This window comes from Xenopus laevis, chromosome 5S, assembly GCF_017654675.1.
Source record: "Xenopus laevis strain J_2021 chromosome 5S, Xenopus_laevis_v10.1, whole genome shotgun sequence".
Lineage (NCBI taxonomy): Eukaryota > Metazoa > Chordata > Amphibia > Anura > Pipidae > Xenopus > Xenopus laevis.
In genome coordinates, this window is record NC_054380.1 from 99265973 (window position 1) to 99281737 (window position 15765).

The following is a 15765-nucleotide window of genomic DNA, read 5'->3' on the forward strand; positions in this document are numbered from 1 at the left end:
TGGTCATGGGTGCCTCTTCACTATTCTAAGCAGTCTCAAATTGAACATAATTTCATAATAGAAATCCGCCATTTTTTTTTTAAATGAACGTAGTCACCTGTTATCTGGAAAACCCTGAGAACAGGTCCCATACCTGTACTGCATATTCAACCTGCATCTCATTTGTATTTGAGCATCCCTATAAGTGGTAGGGCAGCTCAGAGGAAAGTGAGTGTGTGCAGTTGTATTAACACCAGAAAGAGGGTAGACCAAGACCACTAAGATTGGATATGTAGAGATGGGGTTCTTCATATTCACAGAACTGTGTTCATTCTGAGCTGGTACCATAATCCATATACATAAGTCACATTATTTCTAGCCTAATCCTTATCAGGCATTAGTTACCCTTTAACTTTCAAAGTGATCCCTTATAAAACAGCTCATTGATTAACATGTCTCTTTAACTGGCAGATTACTGCTCCAGCGCTCAGTGCTGACATCATTCAGTCCTACTTTAGTACTACGCCAGTATGGATTAATCTTGCTTAGCGCAAAAATGATAAATGAGCCCGATTACCTTTTTTTTGTGAATAGTTTTCCCAGTTGGAAGTAGAATTTATTGGTAAACAAAGCAAGGATTTTGTATATTCCCTTAGGTTTTTCTTGATTTTTTTTTTTAATTAAGAAACATGATTTGTTTTGCCACAAATTAAATGAAAATACAAAGTAAGAGTTACAGGAATAAAACAGCACATTAATCAGATTTAATTTGGTTTGTAATGCATCAAGCCTTAACTCTGGGAGTTTTATGGGTTTTGGTTTCAATTGAGTGTGCTCTGTAGCATATGCCCTTCTCAGACACTTGTGATTCGTAGCCGCCAGCAGCATATGGTAGGAAAAGAGCCTCTCAATTCGTATTGAAAATAAAGGCCAGTTTAAAACCCCATGGAATTGGTATCCACTGGCAGGCAGCTAGGCCAGGAGCTGAATCCCTGTCACTGTGCCAGTCTTCATGAAGCTTTTACATTTGTCAGGGTGTTTTTGTCTGTATGTAATTGTCAGAAGAAAAACAGCCTTTGTGAATCTCGTACTTAAGGTCAGTTGTGAGTTAATAGATTTTTATCTTTATGTTATATAAGCCTGATAACATCTGAAAGCTTGTCTGGTGCTCGGATTAGTTTGTGGTGATAAGTACAACACTTTTGTTTCCCATAATCACAGTCTATACACTTGGGTGATATAAGAATCACTACACAGCTTATGTGCTGGTAGCAATAAGGAATCACATTATATATTGCTTGATAGTTATATCAGTGGGCTAATTAGAAGCCCTCGGACCCCACAGTGCAGGTTTTGTTTCCTCCTTGTTACCCTAAACCCTCATACCCCCCAGAAACACTAGTTTCTTAATCCCACCCAATCTATTCATCTCCACCCTGTGTTTGTGTGATTTTCTGTGGCTCCTTAATGATTTAGTATTTAAATTTTGCAGTAATTATCTCTTTTATTCACAATGCAGCATTTCTCCCTTCCCCCTAGAATTCCATCTCAAAAGTAGGGGTGCGCCCATCCCGACTGCCAGGTGATTCTATAATGTGTACTAATTAACATGCACATTTCTTAGATTATGTGCAAGTTGCGGCAACATGTTTACAGTAGAGATGGTGTCACTACTGGCATGTTGATACCCTTTGCATTATATAGGCATTAGTGTCTGATTTGCTTGGCACAAGTCAGAAGTGATTATTCTGGAACACATCCAAACTGGCAATAATTCCAGAGTTCCTGTAATAAAATGACCTGGTGTGCGGCGGCGTGGACGGCCGCCGCGCTCCTGGTCCGGCGCCATCTTGATTATTCTAGGGCGCGCGCGGCGCGCCTGCGCGCCTGCGCGCCTCTTAAAGGTACAGGCGCGCTGGTGTGATTGCGTCAGCGCGTATTGATGCTCGTTTTGGCACCAGTTTTGAATGTATTTAAAGCCCATTCTGACCCCCAGCCAGTGCCCGTGATAGAACTTGTTTCTAGTGGTTTCCTGAGCCTTGTGCATCTGTTCTGAATCTCGTCTGTCTGATTATCCGTGTTTGACCTTGCCTGTATCCTGACTATTCTGAAATCTGTATCCTGACCCTTGCCTGCCTACGACAACTCTTCCTGCTTAACCCCTTGATTGACAACCCGGTTTGACCCTTGCCTGCCTGACGATTCTGATATCCGCCTGCCTCGACTCTGCCTGTCTGACGATTCTCTTGCCTGCTCCATTTGTACCGTGACCTTCGGCCCAAAAGACTCTGCTAACTGCCGTGCCCCTTCGCCAGCCAGAACATCTTGCCTTGCACCCCTCGTTAAGTCCAGGTGGCACCCAAGTAAGCTGAGGGCTCCTCCCGAAGCCCAACAGTGGTCACACTACTGGTGAAGCCGAGCCAAGACCAGGGTGCTTGGCATTTGTTCTGGTATCGGGTGCCGGTCGTGACAGTTCCCTTGTGTCAATCCATGCACTTGTACATAATTTATTAGTGGTGATGGTGGCAAATGAACTATAGATACCTCTGTAAAGTAAAGGGCAAATATACAGTATGTCTTTTGGAATTCCAGTGTAAATATCTTGAAGCTCTGGGTCCTGGCTTGAAATGGTTTACTTTCACATTTTAAAAACATACAGGAAGGTTAGCTGGCTCCTCATAAAACTGGCCCTGTATAATAGATTGTAAGCTCCACTGGCAGAGACTGATAGGAATGATACATAAATGATGTAAAAGTGCTGCAGAAGTACTATATAAGAACAGTATAATAATTATGAAAATAATAATAATACATCTTGATGCTGTAACTTCATCAACCCATATAATTGGCTTTAATATATGCAGACTTCATATTAATTTTGTGTGTTGCAGCTGTTATAGCCTTAAGTGTCTGTAAGATTTCATACATACACTGGAAAGTCTTTGGGAGAGGCCTTCCCCCCTAATGTAATCTATCTATTTGCCTAGCCCTCTCTTCTCTATATATTATTTGCACCATGCAACACATTGCATGCTGACCTCTGTAGATCAAAAGATTGTGTCGCAGCTGAGCATGCTGGGGGCTGAAGCAATGAGAGCTGGGACACTCACTCACAATAAAATGTGTGGGTGACAGAAGGCTGAAAAATGGGAATGCCCTTGCCAACAAAACCATTTTAGGTAAAACATTGCTAGCTGTAAAGCACTGGCACTAAATCCTCACTGTGATGATATGCTATTTTTATTTAAACAGGTACATTGCCAGGAACAGTTGGAAATCTAGCAAGTAATACAGTACAGAGAGGACAGTGAGAGATGACCAGAGAGAAGAATTTTGGTTTGGTGTCTTTCATGCATAATAAACAATGAATTGAAAGCCGGCACTGAGGATTGTGATAGGCTTGTCATGCACAGGATCCGCGTTGGGACACTTTTGGGTCAAGTTGACTGGTAGGCTTCAATGATCAAACGTGTCACACCTGTCTCGGCCTCTAGTGCAGGTGTTCTAGGTCAGCTCTCACTGTGGTTATCAATCGCTGACAGTTGACAGTTTAATTTTACACCACAAGCACCTCATTACTTGTGTAGGCATTTGAAGAACATGTGGGCACTGGATTGGATCACTGATCAATGACAAAGGTTGTGCAGGGTGCAAGTGGTAGCAGCAAAAGTGAAGGTCTCCGTGCATGAGTTGCCAGTGGTCGGAATACATGACAAGGGGAGTTTAACTGACAAACAATCTGTCAGCTTGAAAAGAATGGAGGTTTCTAAGGGAGCTGGCTCTACACCATAAAATTCAGCTAAACATTAAAAAGTCTATTGCTCTTTAAATACTCTAAATCATATATATTCAGCCTTTAATTTTCTCTCTGCCTTTGAACTACAATCCCCAGAATTCTTTGATAGCCAAAGGCTGAAGAACCTGTGAGCTGCAGTTTAAAGGCCAAAGGCCTATATATACTGTATGTTCGGCCCTAATCATAGGTCATATATATCCTTCATTAATAATCTATCAGTGCTTGAGTTTTAAAGAAATAAAATGCTTTCATGGGACTTCATTGGAGTCTGTCCCTTGTCTTTTGCTTTTTAATGCTATGTCACATATGAAGTGAAATGAACCCTAATCTACTATAGCTGCAAAAATGCATTGATTTAAGGTTTTCTAATAAATGAATGACTAAATCAACTATATGGAGCCACTGAACAAGCAACTTCAACAATTGCGTTCAGGTACAAATGCATAAAACCTGAAACTGAAAAACCAGAATGGTCAGTAACCTACCTGTATGTTTATAGAATCAGTGACTATTGTGGAAACAGGAATCATACTGACAGTATTTAGTGACTATTAACCCATGAGGATAGAACACTTTAGCCATTCAACCATGTGGCCAGATTGTACAATATTCTACTTAGTGACTGTCAATGAGTGTGACCAGTTTTAGTAGTGGGGTGAGTAAATATATCCGTCCTGTGTCATTTGAAGACGTTCGGGGGAATGTAATAAAAGTCGGTAATGGAAAAACTATTTGCAATGCGAAAAGTTATGCCTTTACACTAACAAATTTTGCTTTGTGTGAATTTAAGAGCTTTTGCGAACCCAGAAACTATTTAGTGACCACTGTGACAGTGGAAGACCATTTGCAAATTTTAATGTTTAAGGAAGATGTGGATTTTTATTCTTATTGGTGCAAATTGTTTTGCTCTTTGCGACTTTTATTACATTCCCCTATTAAAGTTCTAATTTCCATTGCATCCAATAATTCATATTTGACAAAAAACTGATATCCTTTACCACCCGCCTCCTTAATGTTTAAGAATCGTTTAAGTTTCTTGACCCCCAGTGCTATGAGCAGGAACATTTACTTGTAATTTGCCATCAACTCTGATTATACATATGTTGGTTGTTTTAAAATGTATCCCGTAACTGCCACTGACGTGCCTGCTATTATGGCTTATAATTCCATCTCCGTTTAGTTCTAAAATTAGTTTTTAAGCATTTACCTTGCCAGCATTTAGTGGTCTTTTATGTATCCTTATGCATACAAATTAAAAACACATTATAAATGCACATTACCTGTCTGCAGCTCATTAAATGAAAGGTCTCCATCTATGCTGAACTCTATCTAAGCTGAACTAGAAAAATTTGGACAGTTTCTTCTTAGTTTGCTTAACTTTTTTACATTCATCTATAATGTCACAGCACAAAGACACTTTTGTCAGCCAGAACTGGACTGACCTCAATATCCAGGCACTTTCAGGAAAGATCATGGAAGTCAGACTTCTCAGTTTCCATTTCCTGTTGCCCTCTGCACCCTTATTCACTATTATGATGTGTGGGTTTTATACAATTTGATGTTATCTTATAAGCACTGCCTGATAGAAAATGAACACTTTTTTAAAAAATAAAAAAAATATAAAGACCATTCTATCATAATACACACCATATCATTTTATTTCATTTACAAAAAAAAACTCAAGCTACAATGTAGTAAATATGATGTAAAAGTCCTATTATAAAACCAAATCGTGTATAGTGCTATACTTACTTTTAGTTTACAAAATAATAGACTTGGACTTTTCTACACTGTACCACCATACTGAAATTTCCATTAGCTTTATAAAGTTCATAAGAGAATTTAAAATGTTATATTTGTTTTTTTCCTGATTAGTTTCTTTTTTTTTTTATAATTCTAATAAATTCTAATGTTTTTAATTACCCTTACAGTTCCAAACTTCTATAAGACCCTCTTGTCCAGAACATTCACAATACCTTTCCATTGCCCTTATGCAGTGTTATATAATTAACACACAGTGGGACGCATTTATCAACACTGGGCAAATTTGCCCATGGGCAGTTACCCATAGCAGCCAATCAGAGAATAGCTATTTAAAGCAAACCCCAAGTAGAACAATGAATGCAGCAAATTGATTGGTTGTCATGGATTACTGCCCATGGGCAAATTTGCCCAGTGTTGATAAATAAGTCAGTAAGAGATGGGCAAAGTCTTGGCCACCCAATGGTCAAGTCAAGGCATAGCAGCATAGAACAACTATAATTGAAAGGGGTTGTTCACATTTGAATTAACTTTTAGTTTGATGACGAGAGTGATTTTCTGAGACAATTTACAATTGGTTTTCATTTTTTATTATTTGTGATTTTTGAGTTCAGCAGCTCTCCAGTTTGTAATTTCAGCAATCTGGTTGCTATTATCCAAATGACCCTAGCAACCATGCATTGAATTGACTGGAATATGAATAGGAGAGGACCTTAATATAAAGATGAGGTAGTTGTAGTTTAATAAAATTGCAAAATTTGACACTTGTCAAGCAGTTTTAAAGCAGTTTATTCTTAAAGGAGAACTAAACCCTAAAAATGATTGTGGCTAGAAATACCATATTTTATATACTTAACTTATTGCGCCAGTCTGAAATTTCAACTTCTCAATAACAGCAATGATCCAGGACTTCAGACTTGTCACATGGGGTCACCATCTTGGAAAGTGTCACATGCTCAGTGGGTTCTGAGCAGCTGTTGAGAAGTTAAGTTTAGGAGTCATCACAAATTATCAAGCAGAAAATGCGGTTGTCCTGTAATATAAGATGATGCTACAGGGCTGATTATTAAATGCTGATGCTAATTGCACTGGTTTCTGTGCTTCAATGTAATAATTATCTGTTTAATTACTAATCAGCTTTATATTGTGACATGTATATTCTGTGTATTGTATATTTTGAGTTGGACCCTAAGCTCAGTAAGTAACATCAGCAAAGAGCATGTGTCAGCAGACTAGAAGAGCTACTGGGGCATCTTTGGAGGCACAGATCTTCTCTGTTAAATGGCTGTGGGTGACTTGAACTGGCACAGAAGCCCAAAGCATAATGCACAACATTTCTATCCTACTTCTTTAGTGAGGCTTTAGTTCTCCTTTAAGACTGGCTATTGTTGCTTTTTCCATTGCAAATTTACAATTTTTTGTCCTTTTCCGTCAAGGGAAAATAATTTGATATCCCAATGGCTGCTTTCCATATAGTTATTTCTCTAGTCTGGTGCCCTGAACAGAAGTTCTATGATTGTTTCTGTGTCTTTACTTCCTTCTAGTCTCCCACATATTTTTGCCAAGATTATTAACTATTGTAGCAAAGGATATGAGACTTTCTGGGTGATACAATTCTTCCTTAGGCTCCCCACTTAGCTCATAACAAATTGTCATATACACGTGTATACAGTATATATTCTAAATCTTACTATATACCTATATATATATATATATATATATATATATATATATATATATATATATATATAGGTATATATATAGGTATATATATATATATATATATATATATATATATATATATATATATATATATATATAGAAAAAGAGCCCAGCACTCTCATGTCTCTGTGTAGTTTTATTCAATGTTTCAGCTCATTAATAGAGCTTTCATACCTTCCAACTTCTGCGGGACAGTCCTGATTTTGACAGCTCATCCCGCAGTGCCTGATTGTTACGGAAATGTCCCAACTTTATTTTTGATATCCTGCACTCGAGTAAAGACAACATACAACATTTCTGAAACTTAATTAAAATAAGAGCCTTATGGCAGAGAGCCCAGAACAGCCAGCAGCTGCACTTGGATACTTTTGTAACTATTTAAAATAAGCAAAGAAACAATTGTAACTATTAAAGATAAGCAAGTCTCTTGGGAGAACTGAGACTCGCAGTTTAAAAGGCAATTCACTTGCATTAGCAAAACTGTTATAACACATAAACCATTGCACTAAAACTCACAGAAATGTGTTCAAACTTTCACAACCTGCCAAATTTTGTAAAATGGACATGGTAATTAAGGGGTGTGATCATAAAATGGGCGTAGCCAAAAAAGTTGTGTGCCACAAGTTTTTGTCATTTTTTCATTTTTCAAATGTTAGGAGGTATTGGCTTATTAATAAGCTAAAATAAAACTTTTTTTTACTTTTATCACAAAGCTCTGAGGATGCTGTGATCTTTTCTTTTATGTGATACTTTCCATAGCACTCAGCATAGCATTTTGGTATTTTAATAAACTTTTAATCATACTGCTTATCCCCATTGGAACAGCCTTATAGTTTGGGAACCTTTGTACTAGAGAAATAAAACTAGCCACGTTGGCTATTGCAGATTTATAGAACAGCACACATACTGTAAGTTGTACTGTATAGAGATCATTCATCAGTTACATCAGTTCTTGCCCTTAGTGGAGCTTACAGTTTATTGTCCCTTTCACATTCAAGTCACTTGGGTTCACTTTAGAAAACTTTTTAATGTGCCAGAATGTTTTTGGAGTATATGAGAGAATACTTGCAATAGATTATGTTTCATCCATTACTGTAGATCTATCAATAGTACATTATACCCATTGCATTAAACATTGTTGATTGTCCCTCTTATCATCCACCTTTTTACCATAATTATCAATTAAATAACTTAGAAAAAATCGGGTGTGGGAAAAGACTTGATAAAATTGTTAAATTTTACGCAAATAAATTAGATTATTATACGACACCACAGATCATGTTATCTTCCAATTGTAAACGGGACATCTGTCATTGACTTCTACGAGACTTTGGCAGGTTTGAGATGGAGTACTTTTTTATTCCGACTTTTAACAGCATTAGGGTTATATAAATCATGAAAAAATCAGGGTGTTGTTTTCTCTGAAAAATTGTGTTATCGCAGTTAAAACTCTGACCAGAAAAAAACTCTAATAAATAATCCCCTAAATGTGTCATCCATTATTTATTGATTAGGGTGAGAGGAGTGGGGACATAACTAAATATTATTTTTGTAAGCTTCTTCCATCACATATGTGACCCATGAATCCTAACCCCCATTCCCCTGCTCCCACTACTACTCAAAGTATATGAAGTAAAAAAGTCTTCTTTTTGCTGTTTAGTGGCACTTAATTCTTGGAGTAGAAACATAACAGGATAATTACAGGGTCAGACAATAAAAACAATCTTTGAGGCAGAGTTCAGTAGGATAGTTATTTTAGTATTGTTGTATGTAGCATTTAGCTCAACTATTTTATTTTTTGGATTACCTTCTAGAAACCTCAGGTTGGCTCCCATATGAACTGACTATTAATAACAATATCTACATAATCAACCACAATACACACCAGCTGGATCAATATTCTTGGTTTCTAGGTCTCTTGTGTCCTTAGCTATATTGCTCTTATGCTGTAATACTGAAATGCATGAACTGCCCTCTCTTATTACTGCGTGCAGACTAATTATTGGCCCCTTTACCATTTCATTAAATTTCCTGGCCCTCGTGCTCATGTACTGGCTGTATGTCTTTCTGAGTGCATTCAATACTAAATCACAGTAACTAGATTTCTAATGTTATATATTTCTGAGCTTTGTTCCTTGTGTTTTAAAATTAAATAACTACAGTTAACTTTATTAAGTGCCGAACTGAATTTGATCAAATATAAGGGAAGTGTTCATGACAACCTTAGTAAATTTTTAAAGACTTTATCTTGCTTTTTAAAAAGTAATTCCTATTAAATGAAATAGACATTGGACATATAGGTTCCAAAGGGACAACAGCTAGTTGTACATTATGCATTTATTATCACTGGAACAGGCTCACAGTTTTTTATTGGTTCAGGCATTTGCAGCAGCAGCCAGTAGACGGGAGTTTAAATAAACCAATATTTATACTTAAAAGAGCAGAATCTGGTAAATCAGATAGCAATGATGCCAGAATATAAAGTAAAGGAATGGATTTTATTTTGTTTAAAAACAAATGGAAAGCATATTTAAAGGTAGAACGTTCAAGGTAATAATTATGGTAGTATATAATAACTAATGGAAGCATATACTGTAAACAATAACAAACTCAGCCAAAACACCATTTGAAATGATTGTCCTTGTTGTTAACTGTTTTGTACTGGCCAACACATTTAGCACATGGGCAGGGCAGTGCTCTGTGTCCAAGATAAGATAAGTCTGTCATGTGATACCCACCTACAGCCTCAAAATTATAAAAGTTGTTTCTTTTCTTAACCCATATTGCTTCATTAGTGAACCAATTGAGGCTGAAGTGTTGGAATTAACAACTGCATTTTTAGATTAGAAGGAAAATTTGTCAAATTGGTCAAATTGTTGTTGAAGTATTTCGATTTTGCCAAATTGAAAAAAAAAGATGAATTTAGTGTATTTTAAGGCCTCACAAAAAAAAACATGACTAATTTCACAAACATATACTGAAAATGTTTTCCAGCCTGGGCCCCTTTAAACTCCTGAAAAGAAGAGTCACCTCGCACACCCTGGCCTTCAGCAGCTCTGCCAGGTGCTCAATTACCTGGAGGGATCGGCACCCTCCTCAACCAATGGTAAGGAAAAAAGGCAATGGCACACTGGACACGATCAAGCAGGGAAAACCCTTGCAAAGATTTATTTGCACACGATGCAACGTTTCGGGGTAGTCCCCTTTGCTTGACCTTACCCCTTTAAACTCCTGTCACCCCAACATTTGCTCACTCTTATTCCAATATTGTGCACCTGATCCTACCTACCATACAATTATACAAAAAAAACACCTGTCCTGGGCTACTGAAATAAAGTTACATAGTTACATAGTTAAATTGGGTTGAAAAAAGACAAAGTCCATCAAGTTCAACCCCTCCAAATGAAAACCCAGCATCCATACACACACCCCTCCCTACTTTTAATTAAAATTCTATATACCCATACCTATACTAACTATAGAGCTTAGTATCACAATAGCCTTTGATATTATGTCTGTCCAAAAAATCATCCAAGCCGTTCTTAAAGGCATTAACTGAATCAGCCATCACAACATCACCCGGCAGTGCATTCCACAACCTCACTGTCCTGACTGTGAAGAACCCTCTACGTTGCTTCAAATGAAAGTTCTTTTCTTCTAGTCTAAAGGGGTGGCCTCTGGTGCTGTGATCCTCTTTATGGGTAAAAAGGTCCCCTGCCATTTGTCTATAATGTCCTCTAATGTACTTGTAAAGTGTAATCATGTCCCCTCGCAAGCGCCTTTTTTCCAGAGAAAACAACCCCAACCTTGACAAGTCTACCCTCATAATTTAAGTCTTCCGTCCCTCTAACCAATTTAGTTGCACGTCTCTGCACTCTCTCCAGCTCATTTATATCCCTCTTAAGGACTGGAGTCCAAAACTGAACTGCATACTCCAGATGAGGCCTTACCAGGGACCTATAAAGAGGCATAATTATGTTTTCATCCCTTGAGTTAATGCCCTTTTTTATGCAAGACAGAACTTTATTTTGGAACTGTAGGTGTCTGCCTCAGCTGTACAAAGAAACTGTCAGGGCCCGAAGGCTCCGCTAGGATTTACCGACCTAGGAGGAAGCAGCAAGTTTCAACACAGTTCACGGTATCCAAGGGGTTAAAGAAAGGAGTAGTCAAATCCAGGCAAAGACCAGTTCAGGCAGCAAGGTTATTAGTCGATATAACAGGCAGAGATCAATAACAGGAATCAATATCAGAAGTAGTAATCACACCCTGGAACCCAATAAGTTGAACCTATAATTGGGCAAGGTCTGCAAGGCTCTGGCATCTTTTATAGGCAGATTTTCGTGCCAAACGAGCATGATGACGTCATGCATCACATGCTGACATTGCGCAATGATGCTGCACGTTTAGACCCGCCGGCATCATGATGTTGCTAAGATGGCGGTGCCCAGGAGTTTCACGTGGCACGTTCTGATACCAAAAAATGTGCCACGTGAAACTCCTGGGCACCGCCATCTTGTCCATCGCATCAGAGCAGACCGGAGCGCCAGTAAGTATCCCTTACAGAAATGGACTTTTGTCGTAGACCAAACTGTATAATCTCTGGCCTTGGGAGTTTATATCACATTGTATAACAAAGTAATTAAGGGGTGGAAATAAGTATTGAGCAAGGAACACAAGAGGGCTCTGGAACACAAGGTTTGGGTGGATATCTCTAGTGATTTTCATTGGACTCATCTTGACTCTACAGGCACTCCTGGTTGACTGCATAAAGTCACACAGCAATGATAGTATGGCCCTGTGCAATGTAGTTAGTGATTATATCCTTTACTGAGGATATGCTGCAGAGGAGATCAACCATTATGTCATTGCCAACATCAGAGTGACTGGCCAAAGCCCATACCAGAAGGTAGGGCTATCCTTATCATACTCATCTGAATGATCATGATACAGTGGCCAGTGGTCAGAGACTGACAAGCCATTTAAGAGATTTTCTATCAACTAATACTGGCATTGCATCACCTTGGGCACTCACCAGTTTGCCATTTGTGTAAGACAAACTATGCTTTGCAGCCTATTATGGTGTCTGCCTCTCATGCCATCTAATTACACCTGTTAATTGAAAAGCTAGATGCCAGAGAGAAATATTCATAGAGTTAAATATACTATGTCTGACAGCCCATGAATCTTTATAATAATATTTGAAATACATGCAAACTCTGGCTAGGGTATGACTGACCAAACAGGCAATAGTTAGGCACTAATTCAGCTTTTTTAAATAAGTCTAACTAATATGGAAGGCATCATATGGGAGCAATTTGTTTGAGGATATTTGTTCTGGCAGATTTGGTGCACAAAGAGGCTCAGATTTGTTGTTCTATTTTAACCTGAGTAATCCAATGTGAGAATTAGCACATTCTTGGCTTAAATGTCTAAAGTTCTGCCTCCTGGATAGGTGAATATTTTTTTTAAAAGTCATGCTGTTAGCCAAGAAAAATACTGTAATAATTTTGGATCTGACTGTGTAAATATATATCCTAAATGTATGATGATTATTTGCAGAAAATAGTACACCTGATGTGTTGCTCAATTTCTATATTTTTGGGAATGCATTTTAATTCACTCCTACTGATATTTCATATTCCCTTTTGGGTGTTATTTTCATTCGCTAATGCTTTTTTTAGTTGCACGTTTATTGACATTGAATGAATGAGGACTGTCATTATTGCACAAAGTCAGTTCTTTAATGGGCCCAAATAACAATTTGCCTCAAACTGCCAAAAATCACAAGCAGCAGAAATGAATTTCAGAAATAAAAATATCCAATTTTCTATGATATTAGCAGGCCCAAAATGTGTTGTCCAATTCATTATGGAGCTTCTGTGCCTTGAACTTGGATTCTCTAAGAAGTTCCGATATGGGATCTGTTATCCAGAATGCTCAGGACCTTGGATTTTTCAGATAAGGGGGCTTTCCATAATCTGGATCTATTAAAAATAATTTAAATATTAATTTTGACACCAATAAGCATTCATTATACTGTTGATAGGCTTTAATTACAGTTTTATTATTACAGGGCAAAAGGAAATATATTTTTTAATTTGATTAAAATTATTTAATTAAAATCGAGTCTATGCGAGATGGCCTTCTAATAATTCGCAACTTTATAGATAACAGTCTTTCGAAGAACTAATCTCATAGCTGTAGTTCTTATATGCAGTTTTCCCACTATCTATAACAATATTCTGTCACATGGCTCATGAATACTGTCTGAAACATATTGTTTCCAGCTCTGTAACATGTGGGACTCTTAATTGAGATGTTGAATCTAATCACAAAAGGATTATAGTACTGTATATCTTCATGTTCCCCTGTATACTTTATTCGTTTACTTTTACCTTATAGTTTTTAATGACTTTCAGAGAAGATACATGTGTCAGTTCTAGGGTTACTACTTTTCCCAGAAAGAAAATGCCGACCTCCCTATCATCTTATGTTTTTTCCTATTAATAACATTGGCATTAAGCACCATTTTTACCAGCTAGGCTTTTAAAATAGATGGCTATCCTAGCCTGTTCATTAGAATGTGTTTGACTGCTTTGAGTATTTGACAGCAATTCTGATCCGTGGGGGAGATAATGCTCATTGATTTGTTCCAGCGCAGAAGAGAAATTGTTAAACCCAAAAGGTTGGCACAATTAATAATTTGGCCCATATATTTCTGCATGTAATAAACAAAGAGATCCATTTATCAAAGATCAAAATTGCTGTGGTATTAGAGTTTTTTTTGAAACCACAAATAAACTCACTTTCTTTAAATCTATGAATGTCAAGAAATGCGTTATTTAAACTGAAACTGAACTGGGACTTTTCCGACTTGTCACATACCTACGACTTTTTCTGAAAGTCGCACAAAAACCAGCACCAAAAACACCCGAAAATCTCAAAAACCATGAAGCAAAGAAAGATCTTTCAGTTGTAAAAGGGAAGAGACATCTGCCATTGACATTTACATTATATATATCCGCAGGTTTTAGCTGGAGTATTTTCATATTTGACCCATAATAAGTCCCGTAAAAGTTGTGGTTTTTTTTCCTGTCTTTTTTTGTGTTTCTTATAAGAGGACTGTTCTGAGCACATGTTTGTAATTTCCAATCAGAATATTGATGGGGTGACTGTAAACAAAACCGGCAGCACATCTTCTGAGCTCTGGTATTTATGTTAGACGTTATAGATGCACCATGCAGGTCTGATCTGGCATGGCCTAAAATCATCTGAAAAAAAAAACACAGGGCTGACATCTGTGAGGCTGATATTTATAAAAAAAACTATATTACAGTAGGTTGCTTGTTTTAAATCACTATCTACAGAAAAAAAAAATATAGACTATATATATAGACTATATATAGTCTAATTCCCCCCCACTACATGTTGAGCACCACAAGTCTAGTGCTGGCAGCAATTGCTGAAGTTTGTTGCATCAACAGTACTATTTATACTGTAAAATGGACACCTGATGTCATATTATATATCAGGGACAATATACTGCAAAAAATAATTTCAATTATTCCTAACTTTATCTATATGGCTCCTAATAGCGCATAGTTACTAATTACATTAACTGTATTTATAAACAGTTTTTAGGATTACTAACAAAGAATCTTGGTACCTAGACCAGAGTTTACTGTACCTGATAATGCCTCTTTATAACATGACAATATATTGGAAATCTTATAGTCTTCATATTATTAGTCTAACATGAAACCTCGATCAATGCACATAAATGGAACAGATCACGGAACACTGGCCACACATGAAAGATTGGCAATCAATGGGTGCAAGCATTATGCCTAATATCTTACAGTAGCTTTTTCACTTCAGCTCAATTGATTCTTGCCTGACTGGTATAGAAATGTAATATAATATATATGAAGCATACAGATGTTTCTCATCATTTATTTCTACAACTTCATATATGTTTTTTTTTTCAAATCTTTCAGAAAGAATCAGGCACATGAATTAGTTTAGTTTATGGCAAATAATATGGAAGTGCAGGTCATTATTTTCAGCCAAGGTTTATTAGTTATACCTTTGTCAGTATAGTAATAGAGGTGAAATATGTTTGGAAAGAACACTAATACAGGTATAGAACTCATCAGCGCAGGCCAAAGGTCAGCCTCATTAAGGAGTTAAAATGAAAACTTTCAGTGCGTCTAACACATCTCAGGCATTTTGAAAGCCCTCCTCCCCCAACTTAACTCCAAGGCCAACTAAAATAACCTGACAGTCAAACTAGATCAAGATGACAGGGCAGGTAAATGAATAAGATATTTATATATATTTTTTTTTAAAGCAGCACTTCATAACATGGAATTGATTGAAATTACCAGAATGTTGTTTGCAAGGTCTACAGCCCCATTTCCTGAGGTTAAACAAAACATTCCCAAATGATGCAATTAAGACTTCTCCCAAATAGACCTTATGTTAGGTGAAAGGATTGGGCTAAAACA